This window comes from Mycetomoellerius zeteki, unplaced genomic scaffold, assembly GCF_001594055.1.
Source record: "Mycetomoellerius zeteki isolate Tzet28-1 unplaced genomic scaffold, Tzet1.0 scaffold149, whole genome shotgun sequence".
In the NCBI taxonomy this organism is placed as follows: Eukaryota; Metazoa; Arthropoda; class Insecta; order Hymenoptera; family Formicidae; genus Mycetomoellerius; species Mycetomoellerius zeteki.
Window position 1 is genome coordinate 28,386 of NW_017256436.1, and position 12,808 is coordinate 41,193.

Genomic DNA, 12,808 nt, shown 5'->3' on the forward strand with positions numbered 1-12,808 from the left:
TTGTTGAATTTACTGTGATATATATATATATATACGTATATAATGCAAATATTAATAGCGAAATTAAAAATAATATTTAAGTAATATTAATTATAATTCAATAAGAAGGATCGACTAGTGATATTCGACCTTGACTGTATTTCCTCCCGGACATAATCCGCGGAGAAATCTATTATCAAAAATATCTCAATCGATCCGTTTTGCATACGAATTTCATCATTAGTTTTGAGAATTTTCATTTATCGTATAATACGGTTTTCTTATCTATCTATCTCTCAATTAATGGCATACGGTTACACGTTTTGCATGGAAATGTACTGCAAGTGAGCGTGCAAGGACGGCGTCTTTCGTAGGTGCAGAGCTACGATGTATACACATAACTTATCGAAAATAAAACGTGTTCGTTTGATTTTTGCTTATCGCCGCACCAGAACTAGTCCCGTGTCTTGTCATGCGTGCGTTTCCTCTGTTCTTTTTCCATTGGCATTAAAAAATGTCTAGTTCCTTTCGCTTTCGACTGGCTACTTTGGACGTTGTCCGATAGTAGCAATCTATTCATCAATTTGATAGTGATTTTTTTGACATAAACAATTTTAACTCGTTTGACCACTTGTTATATATACTTCCGCACGTTAAGTTAGTTTATAATTAATCGCCTTTTAGAATACGTGATGTCGCATAATCTTTTTAGTCGAACTGACTTTTCCTTAAAAATTATGAGTAGATACATTTTAAATAATTAATAATTGATCATAAAGAATTTTAGTCATAAATTAAGTTTCGAAAGAAGAAATATGAGAGAAAGAAGATTCCATGTTTTACTCAATATTATAGACATCTCGTTTCAATAAAATAAAATAATTAATTATAAAAGCAGCGACTGTACCTGCTAAGAGACCAACAGGTGTAAGTAAGTAATAAAGCATGACAAGCGAAACGAACGACGGCGAAACAATCGGAAATAGAGAGAAGAGCCGAGCGATCGCGCGCGAAGAACCCGGAAGGAACAGGTCGTCCTCTCATCTGCTGCTGGCAGGATCTACGCTAGCCAGGTGAGCACAAGTGAGTATACCCGGCCCAGTGTACGGTCGGCCGTCGGCAAGGCAAGAAGCGCATGTAGAAGCGATAGGCTGAAGAGCCCCGAGTGCATTCAACTCGGGGGGATCGTGTATCGTGAATCGCGAATCGCGTGCGACGAGACGAGACGAGACGAGACGAGACGAGACGAGACGCGACGCAACGCGAACCGCGGCGACGCGACGCGTTCGCAATACTTACTCCCGGAGAAGAAGGATCGAGGAACATGTTTGGGATATATCGCATTGGTGGATACGCATTACTGGTAAGTGAAGTCGATTCGTCATGACTTTTGTCGTCAGCCTGGCTATTTCGTCATTAGTCTCGGTCGCGGTATAAGCACAGACCCATGAAATACGAACGCGTGCCGCGTGACTTTCGCAATGGTTTCTTAACTAGTGTTCTTATACAATTATGTTTTTTTTATATATGCGTAAGCACGTTTGTTTACGTCTGCAAAAATGCAATTGCCATTTTAATACATAAAGTCTGATTTAAACGATCTACAATTTGTCTAGATATTAGGATCGAATATAATTTTAGACAATCTGTAATTCGTGTCAAATTTTTATGATTCAAATTTGTACAATTCTATTTGTAATTTATTAATTTATTCTACAATTAATAAACCAATAAATTTTAGAATAAATCAATTTTATCATATAAATTATAAATCATATTTATAATTTTATATAATGTGCATTTTCTGTTTATAATTTCATATTATATATATTTTTATATATAAATACGTATATATGTATATATTTTTTAAAATACGTATATATGTGAATGTATTCTGATTTTTTAAACCATTTTTTATGTTACATCTCTCACGCGTAAAATTATGAAAATAATTATATCTTAAACTCTAATACGAATTTTAGGTCCTCAAAAATGAGGATTAAAGAAAATGGCTGATCAATATTTTTATTAATATTTCAATACAAATAATTTAATAAATACAAATAATAAAACATGCCCTATTGATTATTGTGGAATAATCTAATAAATCGTTTTAAACAAAAGACTTTTGCCCAATATCTACTCATGTAAAGCCTAATTCTCACATTTCTCACAGACTTTATGTATTATGTGTGTAACCTGATTTGTTAAATTCTTATATTAATCTTTTTTTAGACAATCTGTAATTCGTATTAAATTTAAGGATACAGTTGTATTTATAATTTTATATGCCGTGTATTTTTTGACGTCTACTTTTACATATATTTTAATTCTTATTTCAAATAATTTTTATATTACTGCATGTAATATTATGAATAAAATTTCTGAATTCTGATATGAATTACAAATTGTCTAAAAGGGACTTAATGTAAAAAATCTAATGGTCGTCATAAGTCCAATTATCATTTTCTCACATTTTAACATGTGTGAAATGGAATGTATATCAAAAGTTACATGATCAGGCATGCTTCATTGCATGTAAACTACAAAAACTATTTTAATTAATCTAATTAATAATTATATTAAAATTCGTGTAAAGTGTAATTCCTAAATGTATTTGAAAATGTATCGACATTCTGAACTTTTGCACGAAAACAGATTACGGGGCTAGTGGTTGGTGAAGTTAAAAAAAATAATAAAAAGGGGGCGGCAGAGAAGAATGAAATAGCATCCTTATTTCATGGCGATCGAGGGTAAAAGCGCCGCTTGAATTTTAACTCAACAGCCGCTCTCACATCGTTTACAAACAGCCGCAAGGTGGAGTGGACCGAAAGCGCGGGTCAGCGAGCGCTCTCGTTTTAAGAAACTTCTTGAGAAGGTGACAAGGTCAAGGTTCACTATCGTGGGATCAAAGGGATCTGCGTCCGGGGAAGAGAGCGGAAGAGAGTAAAATACATTAAAAAATATCTGATCAGTGATGCATTGTCAGCGTGAAATTTATAGATCATTTCATAATAATCGATGCAAGCACTTCCGTGAAGAGGCGATTAATCATTTTCTTGAAATTACAAGAGCAATTTTACTTTATACAATAGGCACTGAATTTAATTATAAAAATAATTACATAATAATATATATAAAAATATTATAATATTATGAGATACCGCTCTAAATTTAACCTTTAATACAGTTAATGATTTTCTGCTTCTTTACTACACATGATGGATCATTCATTCTGAATTTTAATTTTCATTATTCTTCACGTTAACGAATGTACAAAAATTATTAAATGATTCTTACATTTACTTTAAGATCTTTAGAAAGTACTTGTAAGGTTGTGTATTTAAAAAAAATGTATATAAAAGAATGTATTTAAAAAAATGTTATAACTAATTACTTGATGTTCCAAGTTTTCAAAGGAATGAAATGTGTAGGACACGAATGACCCGTGTGTATTAAAGATTATGTTATTATATTATTCAACAAGAACAAATACGCTTTAACGATTTTATATATTTAAAAATTTTGTATTATATCATCTTATGTAAACAAATTAGCTGGGAAGAGCTTTTTATCTATGGAAAGTCAGATTTCTATAAATATTTATAAATTTTTAAGCTTCTGTTTTAAAAGTGAAGATAGATAGACGAGAATGTGTCCCAAGGAAGCTATAAAGCATAATTTTACGTTTAGTTTATCTTAAAGTAGCAAATCTATGATACGATTTAAAGTCGCGAGGAACAACGCGATAAATTGTTATCGCTCGGTACTGTACGACTTCCTTCTGTCACACTCATCTCTAACATACGAGATATATAAACTTTGAATCCAGACTACAATATAACGGGTCATTTTTCAATGGCAATACGGACGGATAGTTCACCAGTTAAATTTATGAGATAGAAAGAAATACAAAATTTCATATTTTTACTTTTGGCAGCGATTTTATGAAAATATTTCAGTGTACGATACTTTCACACGTGGAATTATTCGAAAATAGTGCAAAAACGCGAGACGTTTGATAATAAATTCTTATAATTTTATATAAAATATCGAATAAATAATATAATCACTGAGATGATTTTTTATGAGAAAGTTGAAAAGTATGGAGTAATCTTTTCTGATCGTTGACACTATTTTCCAAAGAAATACTTTTCTGTACATACAACATGTCTATTGATTACGTTATTGCATGTCTCGATCTTTAAGATTTACTACAAATAATTACATAATATCACCTTCTGGATATAACAGTTAACAAAACCGACATTGTTTAGATTCGTTCGGAGTGTAACGTCATTGTAAGTGCTTGTACAGATACAGACTCGCGTGTTTGCTCGCGGGATTCTAACATCTTGTTAGAGAAACTTGGATGGCATATATGTTTATCTAAACTTCTGCTCGCACCGTAATATTATATCTCTTCGCAAAAGGACTTATTACATGCACGGGTTAAACGGTACTACCGGTGCAACCAGCGGCAATTATCGAGACACTCGGTTAGCCTTGCTAAGACGTTGCAATATACAGGCCAGCGCGATTACTTGATATCCGCATGAAAGACCGGAATTCAACACGGTTATCAGGATGAGCATCGCTAATGCGTGTTAGGAATATTGTAAGCAAGTTGTCGCAAGCGCTAAGTCTTCTTGGAGAGAAAGGCGTGGATATGTTAACTTTGGTTGACCTCGGAGTACCAACTACAATTTACACTGACGTAACATACTGAAATGAGAGAAAGAGAGGAAGAGATCCTATATGTGAATTACAATATACAATATTACATACGTACGTCCAAATGCAGCTATTGATTTATTACCCAAGTGATTGATACTCGTGAGAATTTTTGCGGCAGTTGCGGTTAACGTTAACAATTCTGGAATTATCGACACTCTGGCCGATGTAAGTATCGCTTCGAAAGCTATCGACTAGGTATCACTAGTTGAACTAGGTTGTATTTCGATCGAATTTTTCGTCGCTCACACTAATTGCGTAATTCCATTGCAACTGACCGGATCCGGGCACCGCTGTACCGGTGTGGTGGAAATTGTGGCAGCGGTTGATCTGGGTCCCGTCCTAACTCTCCAATGCACGTGCAAGCGAGTATTTCGCTCTCGTGGCATTCTCTGCGAAAGGGCACGTGGAAATTCACACGCGCGTTCTTCCGCACCTGCCATGCGAAGTGGTGCTGTGGTGGCCAAAAAGTGATCCGTGGCATTTAAGGGAATTTTTATTAAATGCCGAATGTGATATTGTGGTATCTTCAATTTTTACGTACCACACACACACACACACACACACACACGCGCGCGCGCGCGCATGTATATATATATCTCTTTGAATAGAAGAAAACATTAACTTATAGTAAATAAATATTTACTCAATAAAAATAAAATAGTTAAATAATAGTTAATTTAATTTAATTTTTAATTCTTTTTAATTTTACAATATTTTTCTCTAAATTATAGTTTTTAGAATAAATTATAAAATTAATTTATAATAATATAAGTTTTAAATTACTAAAAACACATTGACCTGGTCAATGTCGTAAGTAGTTGGTGTCAAGCGAAATTGTGTAGGCTTTTCCAGTATATTGCAATACACAGCATACTTAATACCTGCAGGAACGCGGTCATCGCAATGCTAGCTGACCTCAGTGTTGATCTTAGAACTCTACACATGGGTCTGTAAGACTCGGCGAAAATTTCCAATTGCTAGCATTATTGGAAATTTCTTTCTGTTAAATTTCTTGTTTGTATGTTGCAATTCAGAAAGCAGGATTTAAATTTGAATTTTATAAATATATTCTAATTGCTATTGATGTTAAAACTGAAAAATTGGTATAATACTTGGAATATACACTGAAATATGCAGAATGACATTCTATACATATATATATTAATTGGAAAATTAATATACTTAATAATAATAATAATAATTGGAATGTTCTGTACATAGGACAGTATTTAAATTTATCAAATTTTTCGCGAATAAAGAATGTGGATTGCACATGTATTATATTATTAATAATTAAACGCTTCATTTGCATATTCAGTTAATCGCCAAGTATAAAGTTACGAGAATAAGCTACATCCGTATTGCTTGCGCTCGGCGCTCGAGATATCTACTGAATCGAGCATCATTGAAGCTTCGTTCCGCTAAACCCGTCGGCAAAATCCTTCATTAGTCCAAGAGATGATCTGCTCGAGCGTGTCCCACGGTGCATTCGCCGATGATCCTTCGAGCGTGACGCACGACGGTCCAGCATCGCGGTCTACTATCATGGTCCAATGATCTTTAGTAGTTTCTTATCCGATACGCTCACGTCTTCCTGAATATTCCTAAACGTTAGACGTGGAAACCAGATTGAGATCGAGAACTGGAATCTAACATAGACAAAACTGGAATGATGCTTGATCGTTTCTGCAAAATTTCAGATTGTAAACGAACTAGGACATCGTATAACTTTCAAGTATCTACAGAGCAGAGCAGATCTACCGTTTATACTCCTTGAAGTTGTTGTTTAAGATGATCAGTAATTGAGACATGCATTTCTTAATTTTATTTCTTTTCTTTACGAGTTTACACAACTCACGTCGGTACAACTCACTTCCGGAAATTGAAATGTCAGATAGAAAGTCGATATAAATATAGATTATACAATATTATATACACTGAAAAAAATTTCTGGTTGAAAATGGACGAATCAGAATCTTCTGGTTAAACTTATTAGAATTCTAGTTGAGATAACCGGAATTCTGGTTAATACAATATTTCTGGTAAAATTTACCAGAATTCTTATTTTTACCAGAATAATTATACCCCAATCAGAATTCTAGCTACTTCAACTAGAATTCTAGCAGATTTTACCACAAAATTTTGATTCGTCCATTTTCCATCAGAATTACTATTTAATCTAACCAGACCATTTTTCTCAGTGTGTATATAATTATATATACAATGAGATATTAATAGAAATATTATTTAAAATTCGCGTATTGTTAAAATATTATTTGTCTTTTCTAAGAAAAGACTAAAATTTGAAGACTAAAGTTATATTTTGACAAAACACTTTTCTCGCTTTAGAATCTTATCTAAAGATAAGCAATTTTGACAAGAATAATAGAAGATTTCCTTATGTGGAAAACAAATACGCTCAATAATTTTTTATTTGTTTATCTCATTCATTTCTCGATGAAATTAATAGATAACTCGTTTCTAAATTCAATTTTTGGTGGAACAATTAATCCAAATAATATTGCTGATTATGTATGTGTGTTCTTACGATAATAACAATTTATCGAATCATCAGGTCTTCGTCAAGTATGAGATTTTAAAGTGGGATATATTTAGAATAAGTAGTTCTCATGTCTTTTGATACGTTTATTTCATTTTCAAGCGGCATGATCCGAGTTATCGTCCTTGGATACGACCGCCATTTCGGAATAAAGTGTAATCAGCCGCGACGGATAATACCTCCTTGATCCGAACGCTGCTATGAACGGAGAGAGCGTCCCCTTGAACTCTGAGGCGAGAGGAAAGTTCGGATAAAGTGAAAAATCGATGCGGATCAGTGCGAGGCACTTTCCTCGATGCTTTCGATTGATTTTAAAGTGCGCGAGACGTCGTCGTCCGAGAAAAGCGCCGACATTGTCCGGCGCAGCAGGCACCTCACGATTTATCGTAAATCGCGAGAAAGAAAAATTGTATTCCCGCCTTGTGCGGCGACCCGCTTTTCATACATTCCGGAATTAGCGGTGCTGAGAATTCTTCGCATGTATTAGTAAATGTCTTCACATGAATAACAATTATTATTATCTGTGAAAATTTGTCCTTTAATGATTAAATACTTGTCGAATGTTATGAAAATTTTATTGATAAATAATTACGAATATAATTGTCTCTCTTAATTCGCAAATATATCATCGTGAAAATTTGGAATTTATTGCAAGCTTCTTGTCTCCAGGAAGTCAAATATCTTTGTAACCAAGTCTTTATTCTCAAATATCGTAAATCTGTTCAAGTCAAGTCCATTTGAAATTCAATGAAGGATAATCTTTCGCCATATGCTCGCATGTAATTTAACTTCCAAAGAGTTCTTTATTTATAGTCGATCATAACTCAGGGAATATTGGCTTCTCGATATTTTTGTCAAGAAAAGATTTCCAAATTGATCAAAGAATTATAAGAAACGATAAGGTAGGTCCGGGACATTTTGTATAGGTATAGGTATAGGTATAGTTGATGTTCACATTGGAAACACTCGCGGCGACTTGCAGCCCTTGCTGGCACGACGGAATTCTCTTAAATACTGACTTGTGTGCGGCCTGTCCGGTGCAGTTTCGCCCCGAGGCTCTAAGGTTGGCTGTGAAAAACTGATGCGGCATGTGCGATGCAGTCGCGCGATCGATTATTTCGACAGCTGTAAAATAATCGGATTTCTCATCGGCCTAAATCATTAGGAATCGTTTTATCCTAAATGGGGCCAGGGCCGAGATGCAAAATACGATGCCGCTTTCCGACATTTGGTGACTTTGCGAATTTTGAGAAGAGAAATGGAGTATTTGGCCGTACGATACGCAAATAATAAGGGTACCATGCAATACATCACGCAGGACGTTGCATAAGAAAAACAGTCTCGATGACAGGTTTGCCACTTATATAAAAGGGGAGCGATCCACGTCAATGACACAATTCATATGCGATACCTACGTAATTTTGTTACTTGACGATTGCTTCTGACGTTAGATATTTCCTTTCACTTTTACGTTCTGTGAAGTTAAAGTTTGGACTACGGCAATATTCTGTTTGTTTTTTATGCATATAAAGTAACTCGGGGAAAGATGCCAACTTAAGCCTTTGTTCTTGAATAATTTCTTAACGTTATTGAATTAATCTACGAAAAAATATTGTTTACAAATATTATTAAACAAATCATGTTTTTTTTTTGCTGTCACCTCCTCCTCCGCAAGTATAAGGGAAAGATGTCATTGTAACTTTTACGCATATAAGAATATTACAAATTGTAATTTATACCAGTTACATTTACATAACTACTAGGAAACATTAATCAAAAATCATATATATTGCTCGACTTTATGCCTGTATCACACTACGTATTGGAGATTGAGGATTGCGAATTAAAGGAATTCGACCAGTCAGATAATTTTAATTTTAATCTGTTTTGTTCTGTTTGGCTGAATTCTAATTCTCAATTCGCAATTTCCAATGCGTAGTGTGACATTACAGTAAGTACCGAAACATAGATTTTAAAGCTATTAACGTATCAAATGTTATAAAGATTATAAGCGGAAGACAGATTACTTTAGTTTCGAGATCTTAAGTTAGAACTTAAGATGTCAAACGAATCAAAGGGCGGTAATTATTTCCATTCTTAATTATTTTAAGACCGTCTTAAGTAATGTTTTAAGGTGCTAATACTCGGTTCTCTAATTAGTTAATGATAATTTAAGACTGTACTTTAGACGGTCCTAAATATAAGATCCGACTGAATACCACCAGTATTAGCCTTAGAGAGCCATATTAACCTCTTAAAACATTGCTTGAAAAGGATCTTGAAGAATGAACTCGACTATGAATATGAATATCGACTCATATTTGAGATCTTTTTACATTTTGTCAAATCTTTTTCGACGTCGATTGACGAACATTTCCGTCTCCACTGATAACTACGCAACTACTTGTCACAAGCTTGTTCAGAATGGCCAACGCCCTGAGTTATATTATAATGGGCAATTTAAATAATCTTTTCACCCAAACTGTTTGCTCCCGCCGATCGCTTGTAAAGTCATAAAGATAAAGGGCAAAGAGTGCGAAGATACGGAAAAAACAAAAATCATCTTTAGACGAGACGGCGCCGATGGTTATTATCTTTTTCCCATACGACAAACAAGTTGTGCAACGTAACGGTCCAGAAACGTAATAAGAAGAGCGAAAACATTCGGTGAAATTCGCATTTATTATAACATTCAAGTGCAAATGTGATTCGAAAAGATCTTTTAATTCGCAAGCTGGTTCGTATATATCTTCTTGATATCGATTATTATCATTAATTTTGCAGTATGACGGACAAAAATTAGCGGCCAGAGGTGAACTGAACGAAAGTGCCACCGAAGACTTTCTTGTCTCTTGGCACGCTCAATAATGTTATGCAAATGTCAATGTGGTGAAACGCCATCACTTGCGAAAAGCTCATTATGCGAGCAGATAAATTCTATGGCCCATCACGGTGAAATCTATGTTATTATCTGGATTTGCGATTGCGCTGTTGCGCTTGTTGTGCTGATTGATTGATCCTCTCATACTTTATTAGATACGTCTCACATCGCACTACATTCAATCAAAAGTAAATCGGTCAATTAGATGCATTTTTAAAGTTACAATCTTATAAAAAAAAGAATAAAAAATGTGACGTAAAAAAGTCACTTTATGAACTGTTGTGTTTATGATTAGTAGTCGTTATAATTATAAAGTTGAGATTGGTAATTATTCTTATCCTATTCTTGATAAATCATAAAAAAAAACGTTGCTCTGAGGATTATATTTACTATTACAATGAAATGCACACATATATACATATATATAAATCAATTAAGAAATTTGCCCTTATTTCTTGAAGACACTGCAGCCAAGAATCTTCTGAAAAATTCTAAAAATACACTGAAAGACCCATTATAACTTTAATAGACTGTAACTTCGGAGTTCAGATTAATATTTTTAGGCCCAATTTTTCATTATTTGGTTAACTTGTGATTAAGCTGAATCTGATGTTTCACCCCATAGACTTCACCCATGACATCATCATAAATGAAACTCACCGGATAAACATCAGGTTAACCAGAAAATGAAAAACCAGGCCTTTAGATTCTCTTTTTTTTATTTTGAAGCTCTGATATTTAGGAATATACCTGCATAGATTGTAATGCCAAAAGGTTTTATATTTAAGTTGTAAAATAAAACTCCCTTTTTTCGTGTACGGAGCAAGCAAAATTTCAATTGGGTCTGGGAAACCCAGCATGTTCTAAGTTTAATTCATCTCAACTTTAGACGAGCGAAAGGCCCGTGAACTTGACGTGAATGTCATAATAATGTAATGCACCTTCGGCCTTTCGAACGCTCGAGGATCTAAAGTCAGACCGCTAGCTATTACGAGGCGATCCATCAAAGAGCGATGCACGGAAGGAGGTCCCGAAGTGAAGGAAGTAAGGTTCCTTCACGGTGCTACACGGCAAGCGGGGTAATGGTGGTCAGTGGCCGCGCTGAAAGCGAAAGGACGTCCGTGCTCCGCTCGAGAAAGGGGGGTAAACTAAAAGAGTAGGTACACGGCTATAGCTGTATACGTGTAGCGGACATTTAGCCATACCTCCTTGCGCGTTCGAGACTCGTATAGGAGCGGCGCGGATCGGAGATCACCTGAAATCGATTCAACCCGCGGGGACGGGACGCGACGAGACGGGCGTGTTTCAGGTCGCAGAAATCTCCCTCCCGTCAGAGGGAACGCAGGTGCGTGTATCGAAAGTGGTGAACACGAGCGCGGATCAACATCCAGCCGCGGCCAATGCCAGTCACTTGTGAAACGTGAAACTGGGCGAAAGTTTTGCGCCGTGCCCACCGTGGTGGACAGCGAAAAAAAGAGAGAGAGAGAGAGAGAGAGAGAGAGGGAAAAGAGAGAAAGAAGGGTAATACATTCGGAGGAATCCCGGAGGAGATTACATTCGACAGACGACCGTGTCATACGCTCGCTTCCATTATCTTTCAGTAACGAGTCGGAAGGAGTTACGAGAGTGTCGCGCGGAGTGTCCTCGGTGTGCACGTGAGACCTTGGGGTTTCCGGTGCAACTGAAAGAACAGTTTGGACCTGCCGTTGCCACTGAACGTCAGCGATTGAGCAAGGTCAGTGAAGAATCGTGCACGTCCAGCCATTTCAGATAATTGGATTTTTGCAATTTTTGGTTTTTTGCGCGCGGACGAAGGGCCGTGATGGACAGCGATAGTGTAGACTCGCAGAGTCGATTCTTCGTTGGCATCAACGCGACAATCGCTCGTCGCTGTCCACTGTGCATCGACGATGTGTACACTCGCCAGTCGACCGCGACAAATCTCTCGTTCACTCGTGAAGCATGAACTAGAGTGAGATTTTTGCTATTTTGTTACTAGCGAACGAAAAACGATGTCGAGACCAACTTGATATTGCTCGGTTTGGAAATCCGGGTTGCTGAAGAAAATCCATACCCCGCAATTCTTTTTTCGGTGTTGCGTTAAAATATCTTGTAAGGTACCTTATTATGAATTATTTCCAGGTAAAAATATATGTTTAACAAAATAGATGAGAAATTTCTCGCAATAATTTGTTTTAGTTCTTAAAAAAAACATGTTAAATCATTTATTGTTATGTCATGAAATTTTTCATTTAAAAAAAGAATCGAACGATTAAAATTGAAACCTATACGAAGGATCGTTTCAGCTTTACTATAAATTCGAAAGTGAAGAAAATGAGAGTCTTACTTTTCTACTCTTCAAATAGTCCTTTGCATTTGCGTGCAAGTGCATACAAATTATCGTATCATGCACGTCTTCTATTCTGGTCAATGCCGTTTGTCTCCCGGTACGTTGTCATCTCGATAATCGCTCGTTTCCTTTCTTTTCCAGTTAATAAAGATTTCCTCATGTATGATCAAAGTACAAAATAGGCTGCTGTGTGATGAACGGCCAGTACTGTCTATTTTTCTATCGGTTCGATGACGCTTGAAAACATCATCCGAGCGTGACAGTTACCGTTCGCTCGCGGAACGTGAAACACGTAATAGCG

General features: G+C 35.8%; 1 protein-coding gene across 2 annotated transcripts in view; it reads left to right on the forward strand.

The window, feature by feature from the left end:
- The first annotated feature begins 1,286 nt into the window (after window positions 1-1,286).
- Window positions 1,287-12,808, forward strand: part of Cad89D (cadherin 89D) — a 34,106-nt gene continuing 22,584 nt past the window's right edge. The window contains exon 1 of one of the 2 annotated variants that reach the window (XM_018444337.1): window positions 1,287-1,342. The gene's annotated coding sequence lies outside the window, so the exon portion shown is untranslated. Of the gene's footprint in view, window positions 1,343-11,367; window positions 11,893-12,808 lie in introns of those variants that run through there. The other variant, XM_018444339.1, reaches the window with a different exon arrangement.